We start from the raw sequence: 22,540 nt of genomic DNA, 5'->3' as shown, positions 1-22,540 counted from the left end.
TTGAATGAATGAATGAAATTTATAATGAATGCAGAATCAACACAGAATCATTAACAAATACATTAATGGAAAGTAAGATTCAGATTTAACAATTTAATGCTCTTTCATTGTAAGCACTCCCATTATATAAAGGCTGAGTGTTCTATAATATTCCATAACCGAGAAAGAATGCCCTCCTATGTCTTTCTCACAGATCATGGTACCCAAAACATAGCTACACTCATCATCAACTTTATTGGCATCTTTAAAGATATTGGTTCTGACTGCTTTCAGTTTTGACTACTCTGGAATGATCCTGCAGACTTTTTTATATGTTGTCACTTTTATGAAGTTTACATCTGAATTACAAAAGCTTCTAAAGTAATATTTTGGAATGAGTTGTGAAGATAGTGAGAGACAACCTTTTTATATACCATCTTATTCTCAATTTGCTGAGGAAGCATTTCTTAAAACTCTGTGGAGGAAAAAAAACTACTCAAAAGCTAGCTGGAATTGAAGAAAAGTTGTTTAAGAAACATATTCAGCAAAAGATAGAAGTTATTGAGGGTTGGTTTAGGTTTTCAGAGTATTATCATAACCTTATTTTACAAGCAGGGGACTTACAAAGGAATGTGAGTAAGAAAACTGGGGCAGCTTATATCACTAGGGCTCCTCTGATACCAGTTACTATGTGGTGGAAGTGAAAGTCGCTCAGTTGTGTCCAACTCTTTGTGAACCCATGGACTATACAGTCCATGGAATTCTCCAGGCCAGGATACTGGAGTGGGTAGCCTTTCCCTTCTCCAGGGAATCTTCCCAACCCAGGGATCGAACCCATGTCTCCCGCATTGCAGGCGGATTTTTACCAACTGAGCTATCAGGTCACTATATAGTAAGACTAGATTATCCTGAGCTCTGATTCAGTCTCTCTGAGCCACTTCCTAAAACAAAGCTCCAGCCTCCACCTCCATCTGGAAAAATCAAGTCATCATAGCCCCAGAGGCCAGGAGGAGGTGCCAGAGTGTCTTTGGGGGCCCTGGTAGGAGAAACCAAGGGTGGGCTGTGTCAACCCTGCTTTTTCTCCAAGTAAAGAGAGCAATCCAGGGCTAATGAACTAGGAATAGCGAGGGAAATCAATGCAGTCTTGGAATGCTCAGACTAGAAAGGACCTTCATTTAATAAATGAGTAATTGAAACTCAGTAGAGAAGGAAATGGCAACCCACCTCAGTGTTCTTGCCTGGAGAATCCCATGGGCAGAGGAGACTGGTAGGCTACAGTCCATGGGGTCGCAAGAGTCGGACATGACTTAGCAACTAAATCACCACCACACAGTTGGAACCCAGAGAGATGAAGTGACTTATACAAGATGAAATCATGGGTAGAAAAATGGATGGCAGGCAGGATACAGATCCTAAGTGGATAGAAACAGAAGGTCACATTTGATGGTGAACACAAACTTGTCAAATCCTCTGTCTAATATGTTATCCAGGAAGCCCTCAGCCTAAAAGTTTTCTTTTTGGGGGGAGGCATAATGTCAAGAAGAAAGGAGACAAAGAGACTCATGTTGTAGCAAATATGTGAGAGAAGCCCAGCAGCGGTGCGGAGCTGAGTAGGAATACATTAGGAAAGCAGTCCCCAGAATCATAGGAATACAGTTCATGAAACCAAGACATTAAATTCTAAACTTGATGCCACTGAGCTCAGATGCACAGAAGTTTTTGCAGATAGTATGAAAACTCTGATCTGTCCACGAGGGCATGCTGACTCCAGGCTGCAGGGGACGGAAAGGAGGGTTGGGCAGGGACAGAAACCTATGACAAGGGAGGGCAAGTCCCGACAGGACATGACGGAGACGCTGCCTTCAGCCGCTGAGGGCAAAGGGTAGTGGTCCCCAGCGCCACCACTGGACGACAGCGAATCCCAGGGAGCTTTAGCGGGCATCGGTTATGCACCCAGGACTGGACAAGAGGGTTGGTGAACTGCATGTCCATCATTCCAAACTGGGGCTTCTGTCACTCTCCATTCATCCGTTTAGAGAGGCCCTCACACACAGCTCAAGATTGTTACAGGTAAGCCTCAAGTTTTCCAAATTTGCCAACATGAAATCTCACCAGCTCAGGAGATTGAAGGGACCCAGAGTGAATATGCATTGGAGAAGCACATGCACAGAGGTGTGTCTGAGGAAGGGCCCCTCCAGCTCGGGTGTGCTCAGGCTCCAGAAGGAGTCAGGGGACCTAAGCGGGGTGGAAGCTGACATCCAGAAACAGCATGAGAGTGGAGGTGGGCAGAGCAGGGCAGAACCCTGGGCTCCACATCTGAGTAACCCTGGGCTCCACATCTGAGTGACCCTGGCCTTTGAGTTCAATGACCTTCTATTTCTTGATCTGTGTAATTGGGACAGGGTCATTTAAAGACTAAAATAGCAAGTTGAAAAAGTAGGAAAGTTCTTAGCACATTGCCTGGCCAAATAGGAAGTACCCAGGTTTATCCTCTGTCTTTTATTTGAATGATAAACCTGTCTTCAATTCCCCAGACCTTTTTTTAATTGTCATAAAAAACACATTACATAAAATTTGCATCTTAATCATTTTAAGTGTATATTTCAGTAGTATTAAATACATTTGCATTGTTGTGCAATCAACCTCCAGAACACTTTTCATTTTGCAAAACTGAACCCTTCTAGCCAGGAAACAACTCCCCCTTTTCCCTTTTCCTCCAATTTTTAATTGAAAAAAAAAAATCAAAAAGCAAAAATGTCAATTACCACTTTAAATATCTGCCTTAGCATGTTTCTCTAATGAGCTAAATTCTCAATTAAAAAAACACAAAAACAGAAAGAAAAACATCAGAGTTGTTTAACAATTCAAAGTTCATAAAAGCACAAGCAGTGAACTATAAATATATCAAGAAGATCAATCTGGTAAAGCGCCATTTCTAAAAAATCACAAGGGCTCAGAAATTCCCTGGTGGCCCAATAGTTAGAATTCACCATGTTAACTGCCAAGGACCTGGGTTCAATCCCTGGTCAAGGAACTAAAATCTCACACGCTGCATGGCTCAGTAAAATAAATAAATAAATCACAAGGGCTCAAAATCACCATATATATTCATGCTGCCAAATAGAAGAATACAGCTTCTTTACAAAAACAACATGCAAATATTTCACAGGTCTATGTGACTGGGGTGGGAGAGAGAACAGGAAAGTCTAGTACACAATAAAGCAGTGTTTTCCAGGCTTCTCTGATGATAAGAATCACCCAAGATACCTGTTAAAAATACAAATTCCTGGGCCCTATCCCAGACTCACTGAATCAGACTCTCCAGGTTGGATTCCAAGTATAAAGTTTTAAAGCAACAATCTTCTAGAGAGTAAGAGATCTATATCTAAGTACATGTCCATCTTTTGAAAAAGCTGCCTGGTAATGCTGATGACAATACAAAACAAGTAAGTGAGTATGGCAGCTCCTGAACCTGTCAGCCCCTGAGAAGTGAATTGAAATGCTTATTCCATGCACGGAGCTGGAATTAGCCACAAAGGCAGCTCATTGTTAGGGGACACTGTTAGAGTCACTTGGAACAGAATCAGGGACACGGTGCCTGTAGGATTTGGGTAGGAATGAACTAAGAGCAGAGGTTCTAAACATAACATGGTGGAGGGGAACACGCCCAAGCACACCCATGTCTCAGTGACCCTTCAAACTTCCAAAAGATAAAAGGGTTAACTTTTCAAAACATGCTAGAACATGGAACCAGTACATAACACATGGCTCTAGGTTTTCTTTGCTAGTGGAAACATGACTAGCTTTTCATCATGATGAAGACCGAAAACAAAGAAAACCTAAGTACCACCGCCAAGACCTGCCTCTCCCACCTGGGGCCACTGGTTCCAGGTGCCTGATCCACTGTAAGCAACCAAGTGGGTAAAAGGGAAAGATCCTGGGGGAAGCCATGGGGACTGAATGGAAAACCAAATCCCAAGAGGAATTTTACTATGGTTCTGAGCTTGGGGGTGGGGGGTTGCTCCATGGTTTTGTGTCTCTACAGCCCCAGCCCTGTGCCCCGTGCCCAGCTCCCACTAGGATGAATTCTAAAAGAACATAGGCTTCTATGTTCAGCATCGGCTTCTACCCTGATTATTCCATGCATAGCTACAAGTAAGAGTTTTAATTCCACCACCCATAGACATCATCTTTGCTCAGTTCAGTTCAGTTTAGTCACTCAGTCGTGTCCGACTCTTTGCGACCCCATGAACCGTAGCATGCCAGGCCTCCCTGTCTGTCACCAACTCCCGGAGTCCACCCAAACCCACGTCCATTGTGTTGGTGATGCCATCCAACCATCTCATCCTCTGTTGTCCCCTTCTCCTCCCGCCCTCAATCTTTCCTAGCATCAGGGTCTTTTCAAATGAGTCAGCTCTCCACATCAGGTGGCCAAAATATTGGTGTTTCAGCTTCAGCATCAGTCCCTCCAATGAACACCCAGGACTGATCTCCTTTAGGATGGACTGGTTGGATCTCCTTGCAGTCCAAGGGACTCTCAAGAGTCTTCTCCAACACCACAGTTCAAAAGCATCAATTCTTCGGCGCTCAGCTTTCTTTATAGTCCAACTCTCACATCCATACATGACCACTGGAAAAACCATAGCCTTGACTAGACGGACCTTGGTTGGCAAAGTAATGTCTCTGCTTTTTAATATGCTGTCAAGGTTGGTCATAACTTTCCTTTCAAGGAGCAAGTGTCTTTTAATTTCATGGCTGCAATCACCATCTGCAGTGATTTTGGAGCCCAAAAAAATAAAGTCTGACACTGTTTCCACTGTTTCCCCATCTATTTGCCATGAAGTGATGGGACCAGATGCCATGATCTTAGTTTTCTGAATGTTGAGCTTTAAGCCAACTTTTTCACTCTCCTCTTTCACTTTCCTCAAGAGACTCTCTAGTTCTTCTTCACTTTCTGCCATAAGGAAGGTATCATCTGCATATCTGAGATTATTGATATTTCTCCCAGCAATCTGGATTCCAGCTTGTGCTTCTTCCAGCCCAGCGTTTCTCATGATGTACTCTGCATATAAGTTAAATAAGCAGGGTGACAATATACAGCCTTGATGTACTCCTTTTCCTGTTTGGAATCAGTCTGTTGTTCCATGTCCTGTTCTAACTGTTGTTTCCTGACCTGCATACAGGTTTCTCAAGAGGCAGGTCAGGTGGTCTGGTATTCCCATCTCTTTGTTTTTTTATTTATTCTCTTGATTTCAATACCTTTGCTGTGCATCAAAAAAGAAAAATACAAAAGAAACACTTCCTTGCAAAGCTTAATCAATGCGCTCAGTTTGCTGAAAGGTGGGTTTTTTTTTATTTCTGGATATGTCTTCCACTTCTAGTAGTCCAAACGTTGACTCATCTACCATTCATCTTGCCAGATTTTCTATCTCTTTTCTTTCTTCTTGTTTAAGAGACAGTAGATTGTGCACTAGGTCATATCCGACTCTTCAGCAACCCCATGGACTGTAGCCTGCCAGGCTCCTCTGTCCGTGGGATTTCCCAGGCAAGTTGGTTGGCATTTTCTTCTCTAGGGGGTCTTCCCAACCCAGGGATCAAACCCATGTCTCCTGCATTGGCAGGTAGCTCTTTACCACTGAGCCACCAGGAAAGCCCTAGATTCTGCTTAACCAAAGTCATTTAGAAGGTCAGGTTACAGATGTAGGACAAAGAGGGATTGTTTCAAAACCACGTGTGTCATGTTCAAATAAATCCTGTGTGCATCTAAACTCTAGATAGAACCACATGGCTTCAGATGAAACTGCCTGTCTCAGCTCCTGCTTCCTCCAGAACTGCATTACTGAATTAGGGCGTAGACTTGTGAATCAACACCGTTCAACTCACTGATAAAAAAGCACAAACTATAGGAAAACCCTTTTGCTGACTGCAATATTTCATAGATCTGCTGCTGGATCGTGGGTCAACAGCAAAGAAAGAACTATTCAAGGTCAGAATATGGAGGACTGGGAAATCCAGAGAGCGCCAAATGTGTCTCTGAGGGTCCTTAAGTTTTGAATATGATTCAGTTCTCAAAACTTCTCATGCTTACAGCATGTTTGAAGTGCTTTAAAATGTCCTGATGTGCTTCATCACTCAGTCGTGTTCAATTCTCTGTGACCTCATGGCCCGCCAGACTCCTCTGTCCATGGAAATCTCCAGGCAAGAATACTGGAGTGGGTTGCCAAGCCCTCCTCCAGGGGATCTCCCCAACCTAGGAATTGAACCCAGGTCTCCAGCATTGCAGGCAGATTCTTTACCAGGGAAGCCCTAAAATGTACATACTCAATTAAATGTGTGCCACGTATGCAACAAATACATAGGAAGTCGTCTGCCTAGAATAAACCAGATTTTTAGAGTACTGGGTTTTTCTGATAGGACTATTTCAGGAATCACTTGTGCTAGAAGGAAAAAATTGGAGGAACACATTTAAAGGCCAAGTTAACCTTTCAAACAGCCTAAAAGTAAGATCTGTACTTGGAAGAGAGACAGCAGATATGGGTATAACTCTAACCTTAGTGTCAAGGAGAAAAGTGATGACCAAAATCATTTTAAACAGCAGAGATTACATTATTTTTCCAAAGCTTCCCAGTTGTTCTAGTTATTCATTGGTCATTATGTCAAAAGAATAGAGATAGAAACCCATATTATTCATAAGGATAGAAATACATGTACCAATATTTTATCTGGATTTTACACAGGAAATGCCTAGGTACAATAATATGAGAGAAAATACTGGGGAAAAAAAAAAGAAACTAAATCAGTAACCCCTAGAAACAAGAGGGAAAGCTAAGCCAGTGCAAGCAACTCTCCAGAATTAAGCCCAGGGAAATTTCTTAAGCTGACATTATGGAGACCTTTGGCTCCCCAGAGAAGGCCACAGTCACTGGGGAAGGTGTGTGCTGACCTTAATGGCAAAGAGACTCACAAGGATCCCGGGGGCTCAGAGGGTATGAGGACAATGAGAATTCAGCTGTTAATATTTATAAAGCTTTGCTACATTCCAAGCACCATGCTAAAAACTTTATCTACATCATCTAATTTCATCCACACAATATTCTGAGGTACAGGCCATTAGCGTCCCATTATACAGACTAAGAAGCTAGGTTCTGTGAAGTTAAGTGAGTTGTTTGAGATCACTCAGGTAGTTTGTAGCACTTCTGTTCATGATAGAACTTGCTGGATCTTTTTAACATCTCAGAGCATCCAATATCTTGTTCGACAGGACCTACTATATATCACCAGGAGCTATATTCAATATCTTGCACAACTACTGTACATAAAATAGATAAACCACTGGGGCCTACTGAATAGCACAGGAAGCTATACTCAGCGTCTTGCACACACTCCAGAGCCTCAGAGCTCTGGGCTTCTACCATGTCAAACTTTATATCCCCATCCAACAGGAATGTTGCTCCCAGGTTCAGAAGAGCCTTCCCCCACCTCCCCTTTGCTGTCCAACCTCTACCTACCTTCCTGTCTCAGTTTCAATCCCTCTTGTTACCGGAAGCTTCCCCGCCTGGTGTTCCCATCATATCTTACTGTTCTTGGTCATAGGACTTAACTCCCAATGAACTGAGCGCCTGATGACTTGTGATATTCCCCCAGAAGACTATCCTCTTCGAAGGCACGATTCTCACCTATGCAGCTCACTGTTATACCCGTGGTGCTTAACATGGTGTCTGACACACAGTAGGTGCTCAGAAAATATCCCTTGAATGGACGAATCACCTAACAACTCCATTTACTGTTGAGGAAACAAAAATTCAGACGGGCCCTGTCGCTTGCCCCCTACCCACAGGATGCTGGAGTGCAGACTCGGAGTGCAGGTGGAAAGGCAGATCTTCTAGCCCCTGGCTGGGACTCTTTCTATTTGCTGCTGCCACCCTCTTACCTAGGACGTCTCAGCTCCCCCTTCACCATCTCAGTCCTCCCATCCTTAGAGCCCTGCTCTGTCCCTATTGGCTGACACTGACCTCAGAAAACCTGTTCAAGTTCTAACACACACTTATCAAGTAACTGATCACAGGCTACTTTGTGTTAGAAATTCCACTGTGGTTTCCAGTTGCTTTTAAACCTCCCCTCCCCGGAGCTAGTGCTGGCCTGCACCCCTAGAGGCACCTCCACATAGCTTTGTAGCCTGGAGCAGGGCTCAGGTCAATGTTAATTTGATTTTGCAGCACCAGGCAAAACACAGACAACCCTTCCTCTCTCTGAGGTTAATAACAGTGAAACAATAAATGGAGAGCTCTCCACCCACAAGATTGCCCGAGTTGGAAAAATGGATTGTCAGTTCTTCTTGCCTCGGATCTAAAAATGTAAATACTTAATACCCAGCGATGCTAGTCCTTGTGCCCCGTGTTTCCTGACACTTGGCCCCTCCCCCACTGTGTATTGATTTAATGAGGGGCCTCAGCCATCTCCGTTATCATACTCATCACTTCCCCTGCCTGTTAGCTATTCTCCAAATTGAGCTATTCAAGCCAATTCATCAGATTACCTCCGGAAACACTGCTGGCTGGTCAAGGGATGAGAATAAATAACATGGAGATTTCAAAGCCATTACTGAGTGGTCTGTTAAAGGAAGAAAACTGAACAAAAAAGGAGATGAAGAACCTCAAGGAAGCCATTGAAACATCCCCAGGAGTAATGTAACACAGATGCCCGCAGACAGGAAAGGACACAGAAAGACAACTAGCCAAGGTTGGCGACCCTATTCATATAAGCTGTCACTCTGACCCTAAGTCAAGAAAAATAAAGAGAAAAGCACAGACTACTATATATACACCATCCTGAAGAGGAGGAAATATTAAAATATATTATCGAACCAAGCCCAGTTTCTGGAAAAAAATCTTGGCCCATTTCATTCCTCTGTTACATAGTAAATACGTTCATTCATCATCTGGCCACCCTATCTCTTTGAAATTCCATAAAACGCTGCCTACTTCATCTTGAAATATCTGTGCTTGGAGCAGAATGTGCAGTTTAAGCACAAAAGCTTTAAAATGCCACAGGAGTAAAATCAAAAAATCAGCTTAAGAACTTAACGCAACCAGACAAAAGACCAATAAATCTCAGGTCTGAGTTTGTGTGCATTTTAATAAGAGAATTCTTGCATAGAGTATTACAGTTTTGCTTGCCAAACATAAGATATGTTTCCGTGTTCCATGCTCATAATTGTAATAAAAGCTCTTATTGTAAGTGGTACAGGCATGAGCAGAGGGGGCATTTCAGATTAAGGAGTTATATGAAGGAGGCTGACTTAAAGGTTGCTGGGAAAACCTACCATTGATTTTCCAGCTCAAATCCTGGATTTGAAGCTAGGCAGGTAAGTCTTGCTTTTTCACTTTTTTTTTTTTCCTCAAATAGCTTAGGTTTCTTAAAATGATTACACAGAAAGATAATCTCACCTTTTATTCCCCTGTCCTTGTTTGTTACTTGATTGCAGGAGCACTATTTACATTGTTATTTATCAGCACAATTATCTCTAAGTGCTTAGGAATGTTCAGATGGACTTTTTGGCTGGGTTGGAGAAAATACATTTTCCAAACCACTTCAAAACTACAAGGTCCCATTCAACATCACAGCAGGTGATGAGGCAAGACCATAGGATCTTGGATCCTGGAGGCGTCGAAGAAGGCAGACCGTCCTTGGCACCCAAGGTCAAAGGCAGGCTGAAAGCAGAGTGTAGAGCCAGGAAGCTCTTCTAGGATAGGAGTTGGCTCTCCTGTATCCCCGCGTGGATGGGACAGGGTCAGGAAAGGAAAGGAGAGGAAAGAAAAGGAAAGTGAAAGTCACTCAGTCATGTTCGACTCTTTGTGACCCCATGGACTATGCAGTCCATGGAATTCTCCAGACCAGAATACTGGAGTGGGTAGCCTTTCCCTTCTCTAGGGAATCTTCCCAACCCAGGGATTGAACCCAGATCTCCCACATTGCAGGCAGATTCTCTACCAGCTGAGCTATCAGGGAAGCCAGAGCAAAAGCTATTTCCAAGCCATCGCAACTGAAACGTCCTATCAGATGGCAACATGGTCCATGGATGTAGGAAGGAAATAGACAAAGGACTTTCAATGCTCCTGAAGTCATGAACAAATGACCTTCACTTTAGGAGGAAATCAAGCTGAGTTACTTAGTCTCTACTTTCTGTGATTGGGAAAATACGCACATACACACACACACCCTTTACTGAAAAAGAATAAGACACTACTTCAAATGCTTGCCTCCCATCCCTGGAAAGGCCAGACAAGGGCAACATGGCCATGGCAGGCATCCAGGACAAAGCACTGGGAAAGTCACAGTACTGAAACCTCGCACAGACCCCTTGGACGTTATTAAAGGCAGAAAGTTTAGAATTGAATCAGAACCTTATTCAGGAAAGGGGAGTAAGGGCCAGCATCCCACAGGCTGAGTTAGCCCCTGTGACCCTGCCAAGGAGCTGAGTGGCAGTACTGAAATAAATAAAACTCACCTTCTTTCTTAGACTTTTAAAGCACATTATCACTGTTGGGGTGGGATGGGGGGCATGCATGTGGAGAGAACACAATACTTCCCATCAATCCCCTTTGGAGTCATAAGCAAGCGCTTGTTTACAGGAAAAGAAAAGGTGGCTTTCTTTTATCACCTTCTGTTGACAAAACAAAACATACAAAGTATATATCATTGATCAACAGTCTGACGTCTCAAAATCAAAAGGGCAAAACCAGAGAGGAGAAGAATACTGGCTGGGGAAAAGTCAGCAGAACTGGCCAAAATGCCAAGTGCTAAATCATTATTTCTTCTGATCCCCAGAGGGGAGGGAGCAGAATCCCATTTGTTAGTTCTATTGTATTGATTTCTAGACTCATAGAAGTCTGTCTCCAGAAGGACCCTGAACAGTGCCTCCCTCTCATTTATTACTGAGAAAGATGAGCCCCCCACAGGTCTTGGGGTTTTATGAATTTCTCAGTCTTAAGGTGGTAACTAAGCGACAAGCTTCCTGGTTCCTGGCTCTTCATCTATGTCATACATGATGACAGCAAGAGCTGGAACGTAGGGGCCAGGACTTAGCCCAGTCTTGTCCAGTGGGGGTTATAGAGATGTGTTCTGTCCCTTTTTCATGGTGACCAACACTGTGGGTGGCTCAGTGGTAAAGAATCCACCTGCCAATGCAGGAGACTCGAGTTCGACCCCTGGGTTGGGAAAATCCCCTGGAGGAGGAAATGACAACCAGTTCCAGTATTCTTGCCTAGAAAATCCCATAGACAGAGGAACCTGGTGGGCTACAGTCCATCGGGTCACAAAAGAGTCAGACACAGCTTAGCGACTGAGTACCCACACGTTCAACACTGCTGGAAGACTTCGACCTCTTGATACTTCTGATAACCTGCATCTCTATTTTAGGTGCAGAAACTGATACTCCAAGAGATGATGTGACTCGTCAAAGTCACCTGATGTGTAAGTGACTCTAAATTCTCTGCTGCTTCCTCTTGCTGCCTGCTGTGTCAAATGCTTGGAAAATAGACACGAGGCACACGTCTGCTCACTGCGAAGACACACGAAGACACATAAACCTTACAAAGATAAAAGGAAAGAAAGAATACAAAGAAACAGAAAGCTTCCTATAACCCCTGACAAGCTGTAGTGAGGCTGACCCACCACACACACACACACACACACACACACACACACACACACACTCACTACACTGTTAAAACAATTGAATATTCCATACAAAGGGCAATGTTTACTCTTTAGTGTGTGTTAGTCAGTAGTGTCTGACTCTTTGTGATCCCATGGAGTATAGCCCACCAGGCTCCTCTGTCCCTGGGATTTCTCAGGCAAGAATACTGGAGTGGGTAGCCATTCCAGTCTCCAGGGCATCTTCCTGACCCAAGGATCAAACTCAGGTTTCCTACATTGCAGGCAGATTCTTTACCATCTGAGCTGCCAGGGAAGAATTGAATTAAAGCTGAAGTTCTTCAAAGAACTACGTGGTTCTCTCCTGATCCCTAGACTATTGTTACTGCCATGAGTTTCTTTATCTTTTAGGAATGTCTAAAACTCAAATTCCTTAGTAGAAGAGGATGATGAAGTTGGTATCATGACAGCCTACTGGCAGGTGTCCATACTTTAACTGGCAGGTGCTCCATTAAGTCATAGTTCATCTTTACTTCCCTGGCATTTCTTAGTTGAAAATGCAAGTCTAACCCCAGACCAGCACCAAACCCTGGTCTGCACACTTGCAGTCTCTCTGTTCCAAGCAAAGGATTCAAGGTCCACACCAGAATGCTGGCTGGGACAGGGGTAATAACCCCTGCCTGGGTCTCTGAGCTGTGCTCAGGGCTGATTAATATCATGTAAATGGATGTTCTAATGAAGAGATTGGTCCATCAGCCAAAACTCAGGGACATGCAAAATGTATTAGGTCATTTATCGTCCAACAAGTTTCCTGTGGCGAAGGCAGCTAAAGAAACATTTCCAAAATAAATGTCATTTTAATTCTTAATCTAAAAAGAATCATCGTAAGCACCGCTAGTTTTCCTCTTTACAATTCTGCATGACATCTCTAATGGAGCAGGACCGTTCTAAAAATGGGATGACCTTCTGCCCTCTCCAATACCAGTTTTGGGAAAAGTTCTGCACTGTTCAGCTTTACAGACACATCTCTCAAAGGTACAAAAGTCACCAATCCCCTGGAATTATAGAAACCTAAGGACTTGGCATTATTGTGTAGACTGCATTAGTATACATTCAGTCAATAATAATTGCCATAGCTAAAACTGATCTTTAATGGGGATATATTTTTACCACATTTAAAATATCCATGACTCTGCACTGTGAAAATAAAAGGGAATGGAAAAACCGCTCATTCCTTGCAGAACCATGATTCTGAGTCACTAGTTCTGGGGCGGGGGTGGGGGTGGGAATGGTGCAATGGAATTAGTAGTAAAAATAAAAATCAATTGCAGTATTATGAACTTTTAATTTTTTTTTATTTGAAAAAAGAAGTACAGAAGTTCATGCTGAGAGCAACTGCCAACAGCAGATAATACTCAAGAATTTTCTGTATTCAATTCAGCAGAGTATTATCTACCATCAAGGCTACTACTTACCTCCTGAAGCCTTTGTACTATTAATAATTAGAAAAAGATGTTCTCCAGCCTTACTCCTCACTCCTCCTGCCCTACCCTGGAGCCTGTGTAGTTATACTCCCTGGGGAGCTGAATGCTAGCTGGATTTCACCTTTCCCTCACCTCAGACAGAAACCCTTGTGCAAAATGTATACTTCTCTGTAAAGGCCCTGTCTCTAGAAGTAAAGAAATTAAGGAACAGATCAATAAACTGTAGCCTATCCATATGATGGAATATTAGGAAGTCATCAAAATGGTATTTTAAAGAATATTTAAATACTCAAACTAGTCTTTCACTATATCATGGAAATATCTATGATATATTATGACATCAATATAACATCTATGATGTAAAATATTTACAATGTAATACATAATGTTAAGTTGGAAAAATTATAAAGGCAAAAATGTAATAGGGCATCAACTTAATGAACAAATTATCAGATGTAAATAAAATGAGGTGTACGCCAAAATGTTAATAATTATTACATCCAGACAAGGCAATTATGGCTGCCTAATTATTTTTGTTCAAATAAATTTCTGCATTTGAAAGGTTTTTCTTCAATGAGCATGAACAGTTTCTATAGTAGAAATCAATTTGAAATAACAAAGAAATATCTATAATCCCATCTGCTTTTCAACCCAGGAAATAATACATCTAGTTACTTCTTTGTTCCAAAATCTTTCCAATTAAGGATACATAGGGATGCTGAAGTAACAAGACAGCAACTGATTTTCTCCAAGGCTACGATTCCCCTTAAGGATAGGGAAGAAATCTACAGTGGTTTTAAAAAGAAAAGTGCATTTTAAAGCAGAGGATGAAGGTTTGAATCCTATCTTCAGTAGCCATCACTATATGACCTTGGAAAGATAATGACCTAGAGGAAGAGAATAGGGAGGTGGGGTGGAAGGGAGGTCCAAGAGGGAGGGGATATATATATACTGGGCTTCTCAGGTGGCGCTAGTGGTAAAGAACTTGCCTGTCAATGCAGGAGACATAAGAGACCTGGGTTCAGTCCCTGGGTGGAGAAGATCCCCTGGAGTAGGACACGGCAACCCATTCCAGTATTCTTGCCTGGAGAATCCCATGGGCAGAGAAGCCTGGCAGGCTATGGTCACTGGGTCACAAAGAGTCAGACACGACTGAAGTGACTGAGCATGCAGCTTGTATAACTGATTCACTTCGTTGTTCAGCAGAAACTTAACACAACATTGTAAATATACTCCAGTAATAGAAATGCTATACTTTACTCCAATGATTAAAACAAAAAACAACTATTTTAAAAGAAAAGGGATCTGCAGTGATGCCAGGAAAGGACAGGACAGCTCTTCCTTCAGGCCACAGGGTCAGGGGCTCCCATCACGTGGGTTCAGGCAGACCAGCAGACAAGACATAAAGCTCTTTGGGGCCATAATGTAGCTTTTGTAGTTTAAGAGGTTTCGAGGCTAATATTTAAACCCCTTGCATGCTTCAACTCCTATATGTAAACTCAGACTTCTACCTTAGAATCCTAATCATTTTAGTTTACTCTAACTCTTCCTGTCATCGCTGCTTACGTTCTTTTTGAAAATACCAGCCTCTCTGGGAAGAAGTGTTCAGCGCTAAGGGCCAGGATCAAGGGTGTTCTCCCATCCCACCCTGACCCTCCTCACTTGGGGCAAATTAGGGAAGCTGAGGCCACCTCCCCCAGGGCAGGGCTGTAGAAAAACTAACAAAATGAAGTGAGTGGCCTCTCACTTGTTTGGAATTCTTCCAAAACTGTGCACCAAATTCTGTAGTATTCACTTGTTTGCTTTCCTATAGTTGTGCTCCTGGACTGCACAAGCTCCAGGCCCCACAAACCTGAATCCACCAAGGGTGACGGTAAATCAGATAACACCAGGGAAGATAAACTCTGGGCGGAGGCAATGGGGGGCGGGGGCGGTGTCTCCCAAAGGCTCTGGACTCTTCTGCAAGGGTTTGGCATTATTTTAATGATTGGACTTGGTACCGTCCAACCCAACAGCAAGAAGTTATTTTTTGACTTTCATTGATTTATTTATTGACGATTGATATCTGAACAAGGTGAAAAAGGCTTCTTTAGAGGCAGAGGCAGCTCATCTTTTGGTCATCCTGAAAGATACACTGGAGCAGGGCTGGTTTCTCAGGGAATAAACTCTCCCTGGGCAGCACTAAAGAAACCTTAAGAAAGAAAAAGAAGAAGGTTGATGTTGCCAGCAGATGGGTGTTCTTTGCCTGTAACAGAGCGAAGCTGCCTGAGTCCTTAGGAGGAGGTGGGGTGCTTAGCTTGGCAGCCGACTCCTTAGAAACTGTCTCTAAGGGGTGGCTAAGCCTCTAAATTATTAGCATGTCCTTAGCTCTGATACCCTGGACAATACTGCTTTGGGTTTTTGATGTGGAGAATGAGGGAGAAGGGTGGTGAACACCTTAGAATAACAAACAAACAAAACCCTGAAGGCTTTTTCTCAAAACTCCCAAGGCCCTCATTTGCATGGGTTTATCCACCTGCCCCTGACAGTGGAATGTTCCTAGAAACCCGTCCCTTTGCCTTTCAGCATCCTAGCTGCTAGTGTTAAAAAAATGGTCATTTCCAGAAAAAGCAGGATAATATTTTTTATATTCAGTATTATTACAAACACATACATATATACCCAAGAAGAATGTATATCAACATACTAACAGCAGTTGTATTAGAATGGTGATATTTTCCCCCCAAATGTTCTTTAATATATATGTGGCTTTTTATACTATAAAAAGGACATAATAAAGTTGGGAGGGAAGAACATTTTATTAGTGGTTCTGTCCCCAGTACCTGGCCTCCTGGAAAGCATCCAGATATGTTTTTTGAGGATAAAACAAGAGCTTGGGATGAACACACACACATTACTATATATAAGACAGATAACCAACAAGGACCTACTACATAGCATGGGGAACTCTACTTAATATTCTGTGATAACCTATATGATAAAATCTGAAAAAGAATGAATATATGTATATGGATAATTTCATGCTAAGATGGGCTCAATAAAGGACAGAAATGGTAGGGACCTAACAGAAGCAGAAGATATTAAGAAGAGGTGGCAAGAATACACAGAACTATACAAAAAAGATCTTCATAACTCAGATAACCATGATGGTGTGATCACTCACCTAGAGCCAGACATCCTGGAGTCCGAAGTCAAGTGGGCCTTACGAAGCATCACTGTGAACAAAGCTAGTGGAGGTGATGGAATTCTAGTTGAGCTATTTCAAATCCTAAAAGATGATGCTGTGAAAGTGCTGCACTCAATATGCCAGCAAATTTGAAAAACTCAGCAGTGGTCACAGGACTGGAAAAGGTCAGTTTTCATTCCAATCCCAAAGAAGGGCAATGCCAAAGAATGTTCAAACTACCACACAATTGCACTCATCTCACACACTAGCAAGGTAATGTTCAAAATTCTCCAAGTCAGCCTTCAATAGTATGTGAACCGCGAACTTCCAGATATTCAAGCTGAATTTAGAAAAGGCAGGGTAACCAGAGATCAAATTGCCAACATCCGCTGGATCATCGAAAAAGCAAGAGAGTTCCAGAAAAACATCTACTTCTGCTTTATTGACTAAGCCAAAGCCTTTGACTGTGTGGATCACAACAAACTATGGAAAATTCTGAAAGAGATGGGAATACCAGACCAGCTTACCTGCCTCCTGAGAAATCTGTGTGCAGGTCAAGAAGCAAGTTAGAACTGGACATGGAACAACAGACTGGTTCCAAATTGGGAAAGGAGTATGTCAAAGCTGTCTATTGTCACCCTGCTTATTTAACTTATGTGCAGAGTACATCATGCGAAACGCCGGGCTGGATGAAGCACAAGCTGGAATCAAGATTGCCAGGAGAAATATCAATAACCTCAGATATGCAGATGACACCACCCTTCTGGCAGAAAGTGAAGAAGAACTAAAGAGCCTCTTAATGAAAGTGAAAGAGGAGAGTGAAAAAGTTGGCTTAAAGCTCAACATTCAGAAAAGTGGGCATCCGGTCCCATCACTTCATGGCAAATAGATTGGGGAAATAATGGAAGCAGTGAGAGACTTTATTTTTGGGGGGCTCCCAAATCACTGTGGATGGTGACTGCAGCTTATGAAATTAAAAGACACTTGCTCCTTGGAAGAAAAGCTATGACCAACCTTGACAGCATATTAAAAAGCAGAGACATTACTTTGCCAATAAATGTCCATCTAGTCAAAGCTATGGTTTTTCCAGTAGTCATGTCTGGATGTGACAGCTGGACTATAAAGAAAGCTGAGCACCAAAGAATTGATGCTTTTGAACTGTGGTGTTGGAGAAGACTCTTGAGAGTCCCTTAGACTGCAAGGAGATCCAACCAGTCCATCCTAAAGGAAATCAGTCCTGAATATTCACTGGAAGGACTGATGAAGCTGAAACTCCAATACTTTGGCCACCTGATGGGAAGAACTGACTCATTGGAAAAGACTGATGCTGGCAAAGATTGAAGGCGGAGGAGAACGGGGACGACAGTGGATGAGATGGTTGGATGGCATCACCAACTCGATGATCATGAATTTGAGTAAGCTCCTGGAGTTGGTGATGGACAGGGAAGCCTGGCGTGCTGCAGTCCATGGGGTCACAAAGAGTCGGACACGACTGAACGACTGAACTGACTGATATGGATAACTGAAGCTCTTTGCTGTATACCGGAAACTAGCAGAACACTGTAAAGTAACTATTCTCCAATCAGTTTTTTAACTGTATTGTTTAAAAGGATAATCCATAGGAAGAGATGAGGATACCAGTCTTGTCATTATCACTCTGATAAATCCATCCAACTTGGGAGAAGACTGCTCCTCTTCCTCTAAAGCTACTTCCATTAGACTCTTTCTCTATATCATTATTTTCCTGGCCACTTGTATGAACCCAGTAACAAAGGAAAACCCGAAGAACACACCATAATGCTACTTTAAGTGACAGTATAGAAGTTAAGTTTTTTCCTAAAACCCTTCAGGAATTTTGAACCACCCAAGTTCTTTTGCCAAGTTGATTTTAGAATCTTCAGCTTTTGTCTTATTATTATTCATTTGCACAGCAGAAAAAGTATGCCTCTCATTTCAACCAGATGGAGCAAATATCAACTCAAGCCAAGTCAGCAACAAAAATTCTGATTTAATTCTGACCTCCTGAGGATACCCTCCTAGGGAGAAGTTAGCCTGGCAAAACTTGTGTATTTATATTAAATACTATACCCTAGAAGAGGGGGAAACACCTGTCTTCGGGGGTTAAAAGAGAGAGAGAGAAGCTGAAGCCAGGTTTATTAAAGCTTCCTTATCTTGCTACCAAGACCCACTGAGGTCAACCCCCGCCACCACCACTCCACACGTCATGCTGAGCCAAGGCCAATTTCAACAACCTTTCATCAGTCTGCCTATATTTCTCTCTCCCTATACTTTCTCTCCCTCCACTGACTCTTCTGCTTTGGGTTGGTTTCTCCCCGTCTCTGCCTTGGTCAGGCATCTGTGCTTAGCAGGTCTCTGGTTCCCTTGGTTCCCACAAGAAAAGAAGGGCACATACAATCCAAGTTAGGAGCCACACAGTGGAAAATGTCTCTATGGTAACTGTTGGGATTGGCAGAATAACATCTGTACCAATCAAACTGCAAACTGATTCCAGGCAGGATTTAGGTCAGCCTTGGTTTTATATGAGGAACCATGAGCTGCCCAAGGTCACAGAGCTGCTTCTGTGGTAGAATCCACTGGGAATCCAAAGAAAGAAGTATAGTCGCTCAGTCATGTCCGGCTCTTTGCGACCCCATGGACTGTAGCCCACCAGGATCCTCTGTCCATGGAATTCTCCTGGCAAGAATACTGGTGCGGGTTGCCATTCCTCTCTCCAGATCTTCCCAACCTAGGGATCAAACCCTCATCTCCTGCATTGCAGGATTCTTTACCAGCTGAGCCACCAGGGAAGCCCCTCTGACTTATCATTAACAACAATATAATATCCTGTTCTTTCATTCAAGTTTACCCAATAACTTTAATGGTTTTGGTCAGGCATTTGCTTAATTCTTTAGGTATCATCAGCATTTTCGGAAGAACACACTTGAATTGCAGGAAGCAGAGCCTTGTGGCCTTTGGATGCAAATCAGCTGATACAGTAACCAGATATGCAGGTATATCCAGATTCCTCACGGGCTCACAGGATGAGTGAGCTTGCCCATTTTTCAGAATACTAAGGAATTCTAAGATCAGCCAGCACTTTACTGATGGTCCCTTCCTAGAAATGTTGGACTTTGAAAGCACATTAGATGTCATCAACTCTGACCTGTAAAATTACAGACTTTGGGTGGTGTCTTCAGATGGCAGAGGATAGGGAGTTCTAATTCAACAGAAAGCACGACAAGTAGGAGAAATTTGATAATGCAGAGGTGACCTGCAGGTGTATATAAATTATTGATGAGGACACTGCTGATGAATTTGGGGGTAAAGGTGGGTTGGCCAGAGATGAATCATAATCTTTCTCTTAACTAGAACACCCAGGGCCAGGACTTTCATTTTCTAGATGAAGAAACAAAGGACTACAGAGGTGAAGCAACTCACCCACGGTCAAAGCTAAGTTAGAGTCAGAGCTCAGATAATTCCTGGACTGAGTCCCTCATTCATGTTCTTCTGTGAACCATTTCCATGCCATCTCTGGTTTTATCTCCTGTGTTTATGTCACATGTCATAAATATAGAAAGCAGAAAATCTCCCTGACAAATGCTTTTCACACAGCAGCAGCCACTTGCATTTAGGGATTTTTTTTTCTAAGCGTTTCCAATGTCCACCCAATGCAATCATGGAATATGCAAACAAAATGCACACAGCGTATGGACCAATCTAATGTCTCTGAGAAACTTCCCAGGAGGCGCTAATGGCAAAGAACCCACCTGCTAATGCAGGAGACATAAGAGACAGGGGTTCGATCCCTGGGTTGGGAAGATCCCCTGGAGAAGGAAAAGACAACCGACTCCAGTATTCTTGCCCAAAGAATCCCATGGACAGAGGAGCTGGTGGGCGGTGATCACAAAGAGTCGGACACAACCCAAGCAACTGAGCACAGCACCTAAAGTCTCCGAGAAAGAAGGGGCATACTGTATTCTTAGACCAGGCCTGGAAGCTTCAGTAAAATTTCATCCACTGACAGAAAATGTAATTGCTAACTGCTTCCCAAAATCTAATTGTTTTTATTTCTCGAGATAAAGACTAGGGCACCAGAGTGGGATACCAGGAACTTGGTGATTGTAACCTAAACGTCCCATTCCCAGTGCAGTGTCCCCTTGAGCAGAAAGCAGATGGAAATCCCAGCATCTGCTTGAATCCCGTGGCTCCTAAACCTGTTCTCCATGGCCTTGAGACCTCCGTGTCACTTAGCTGGGCTTTCTCAGGCTTTGTTCTTACCTGCCTATCTAGTACTGAACATGGCTCTCACCCACCCTTTCCTTTGAGCAAGCCTTTCTTCTCTTCCTCATAGGTATTGGTCTCAAGGAATTCCCCAATAAACTTCCTGTAGGCAAATCTTCACTTCTGGGCCTTTCTTAGAGCTGTGCTGTGCTGTGCTTAGTCATTTCAGTCATGTTCAACTCTTTGTGACCCCATGGACTGTAGCCCATCAAGCTCCTCTGTCCATGGGGATTCTCCAGTCAAGAATACTGGAGTGGATAGCCTACCTCTTCTCTAGGGGGACTTCCCGACCCAGGAATCAAACCTGGGTCTCCTGCATTGCTGGTGGATTCTTTACCAGCTGAGCTCCCAGGGAAACCCCTGTCGTCCTGGGACCCCTTCAAAATCAGCTGATAAAGTTGCATTAATGAGGAAAGTACTACTGTGGGCAACTGAGACTTAGTCTTCCTGGTGACAGTTTGAGAAACTGTGTAGACTTCAGCACTGGCCAGTCAAGGAGCAAGGAAGTCAGGGGGTGTGGGGGTGAAGGAGGGGTTTACCTAGCTACCCCTTCACTGGTTGAGGGTTGTTGGTGGAGCAGGAGGGGTCAGATGTAATACCCTGACACTTCTCACCACCCCATATGTGGCCAGGGAGTACTCCCAGGCAGAAAAAGGCAGGAAGCCATCAGCTGGAAAGGAGCTGTCTGCAGACAGCCTCCAGGGTGAACCAATAGGAACTGGGCAGAAAGCATCACCATCATCTTCTACAATTCCCCTCATCAAAACCCATCTACAACTCCCCATTTTCTACAGTAAGGATCACAGGCTCACAGAGGAAAGTCATATCAGACACTCATGTGATTGGTTTGACAAAGAGTCTTCCTGACTTTTTGAGTCTGAATTCTTTAGGCAGTGTAATCAAACCCAGAGACTTCATAGGTTTGTTATTATCTGGCCTCTGAAAGCATTTGAGATCTGGATGCTTGGTCTAGAAAATAAAGTCCAGGTTTCTTTGACTGGGCATCCCTCATGACCTCTTATCAAGCCAGATTTCCAACCCTGTGTTCTTCTAGACACTTTCTCCCACCCAGATTTGTCTATTTCATATGTGTGTAAAACAACTGAAAATCAGGTCATGCTATTCTTTTCTAGAGACTTCCCATTGACCAGAAGATGGGACTCAAGCTTCCCAGTGGCAAGGCACACGAGGGCTCCTACCGCAGGGCCAACCCCTAGTATAGCTCCCACGCCCACCCCATCCCACCCTCAGCTCCCCTTCATGCCTCCCATTTCATCCATACGAGATGCCTGTGGATCCCTAAACATTCCAGATTCGCCCACATCTAGCTGCTTTTCCTTCTCTGTCTAGAAGTATCCACCCCCATTTTCTCCACCTGGAAAACCCCAAGTCTTCCTTCAAGGATCTGCTCAAATCCCACCTCCTCAGCCCTGCAGGGGGAAGGGAGCTTCCCCCTCTGCGCTCCTGGTTCCCAGTACTCGTTCTGCCACAGCGTAGATCACTGTGTTGTATTTACCTGTTCAGATGCCTGTCTCCCCCACTAGGGGCTTCCCAAGTGGCGCTAGTGGTAAAGAACCTGTCTGCAAATGAAGGAAACATAAGAGATGCAGGTTAGATCCTGGGTTGGGAAGATCCCTTGGAGGAGGGCATGGCAACCCAATTCCGTATTCTTGCCTGGAGAATCCCATGGATAGAGAAGCCTGGTGGGCTACAGTCCATGGGTCGCAAAGAGCTGGACACGACTGAAGTGACTGAGCACACATGCGTGCACTCCCCCATTAGACCATGACTCCTCAAATGCAATTGTTGAGTTTTTTTCTCTGTATCCCCATGGTCTGGCATAAGGCTGTGGGTCCATTACAATATGCCAACTGAATAATGGATGGATCGATGTTACTCTAGTTGCTGGACCTGCTGCTTTTCTGAGGGTATGAAAATATTTGCTCATCTGTAACTGCTGATTCTCTGTCCTTCG

This window comes from Cervus elaphus, chromosome 32, assembly GCF_910594005.1.
Source record: "Cervus elaphus chromosome 32, mCerEla1.1, whole genome shotgun sequence".
Lineage (NCBI taxonomy): Eukaryota > Metazoa > Chordata > Mammalia > Artiodactyla > Cervidae > Cervus > Cervus elaphus.
The sequence above is the reverse complement of the archived record's forward strand: the minus strand, read 5'-3'. Positions refer to the sequence as shown.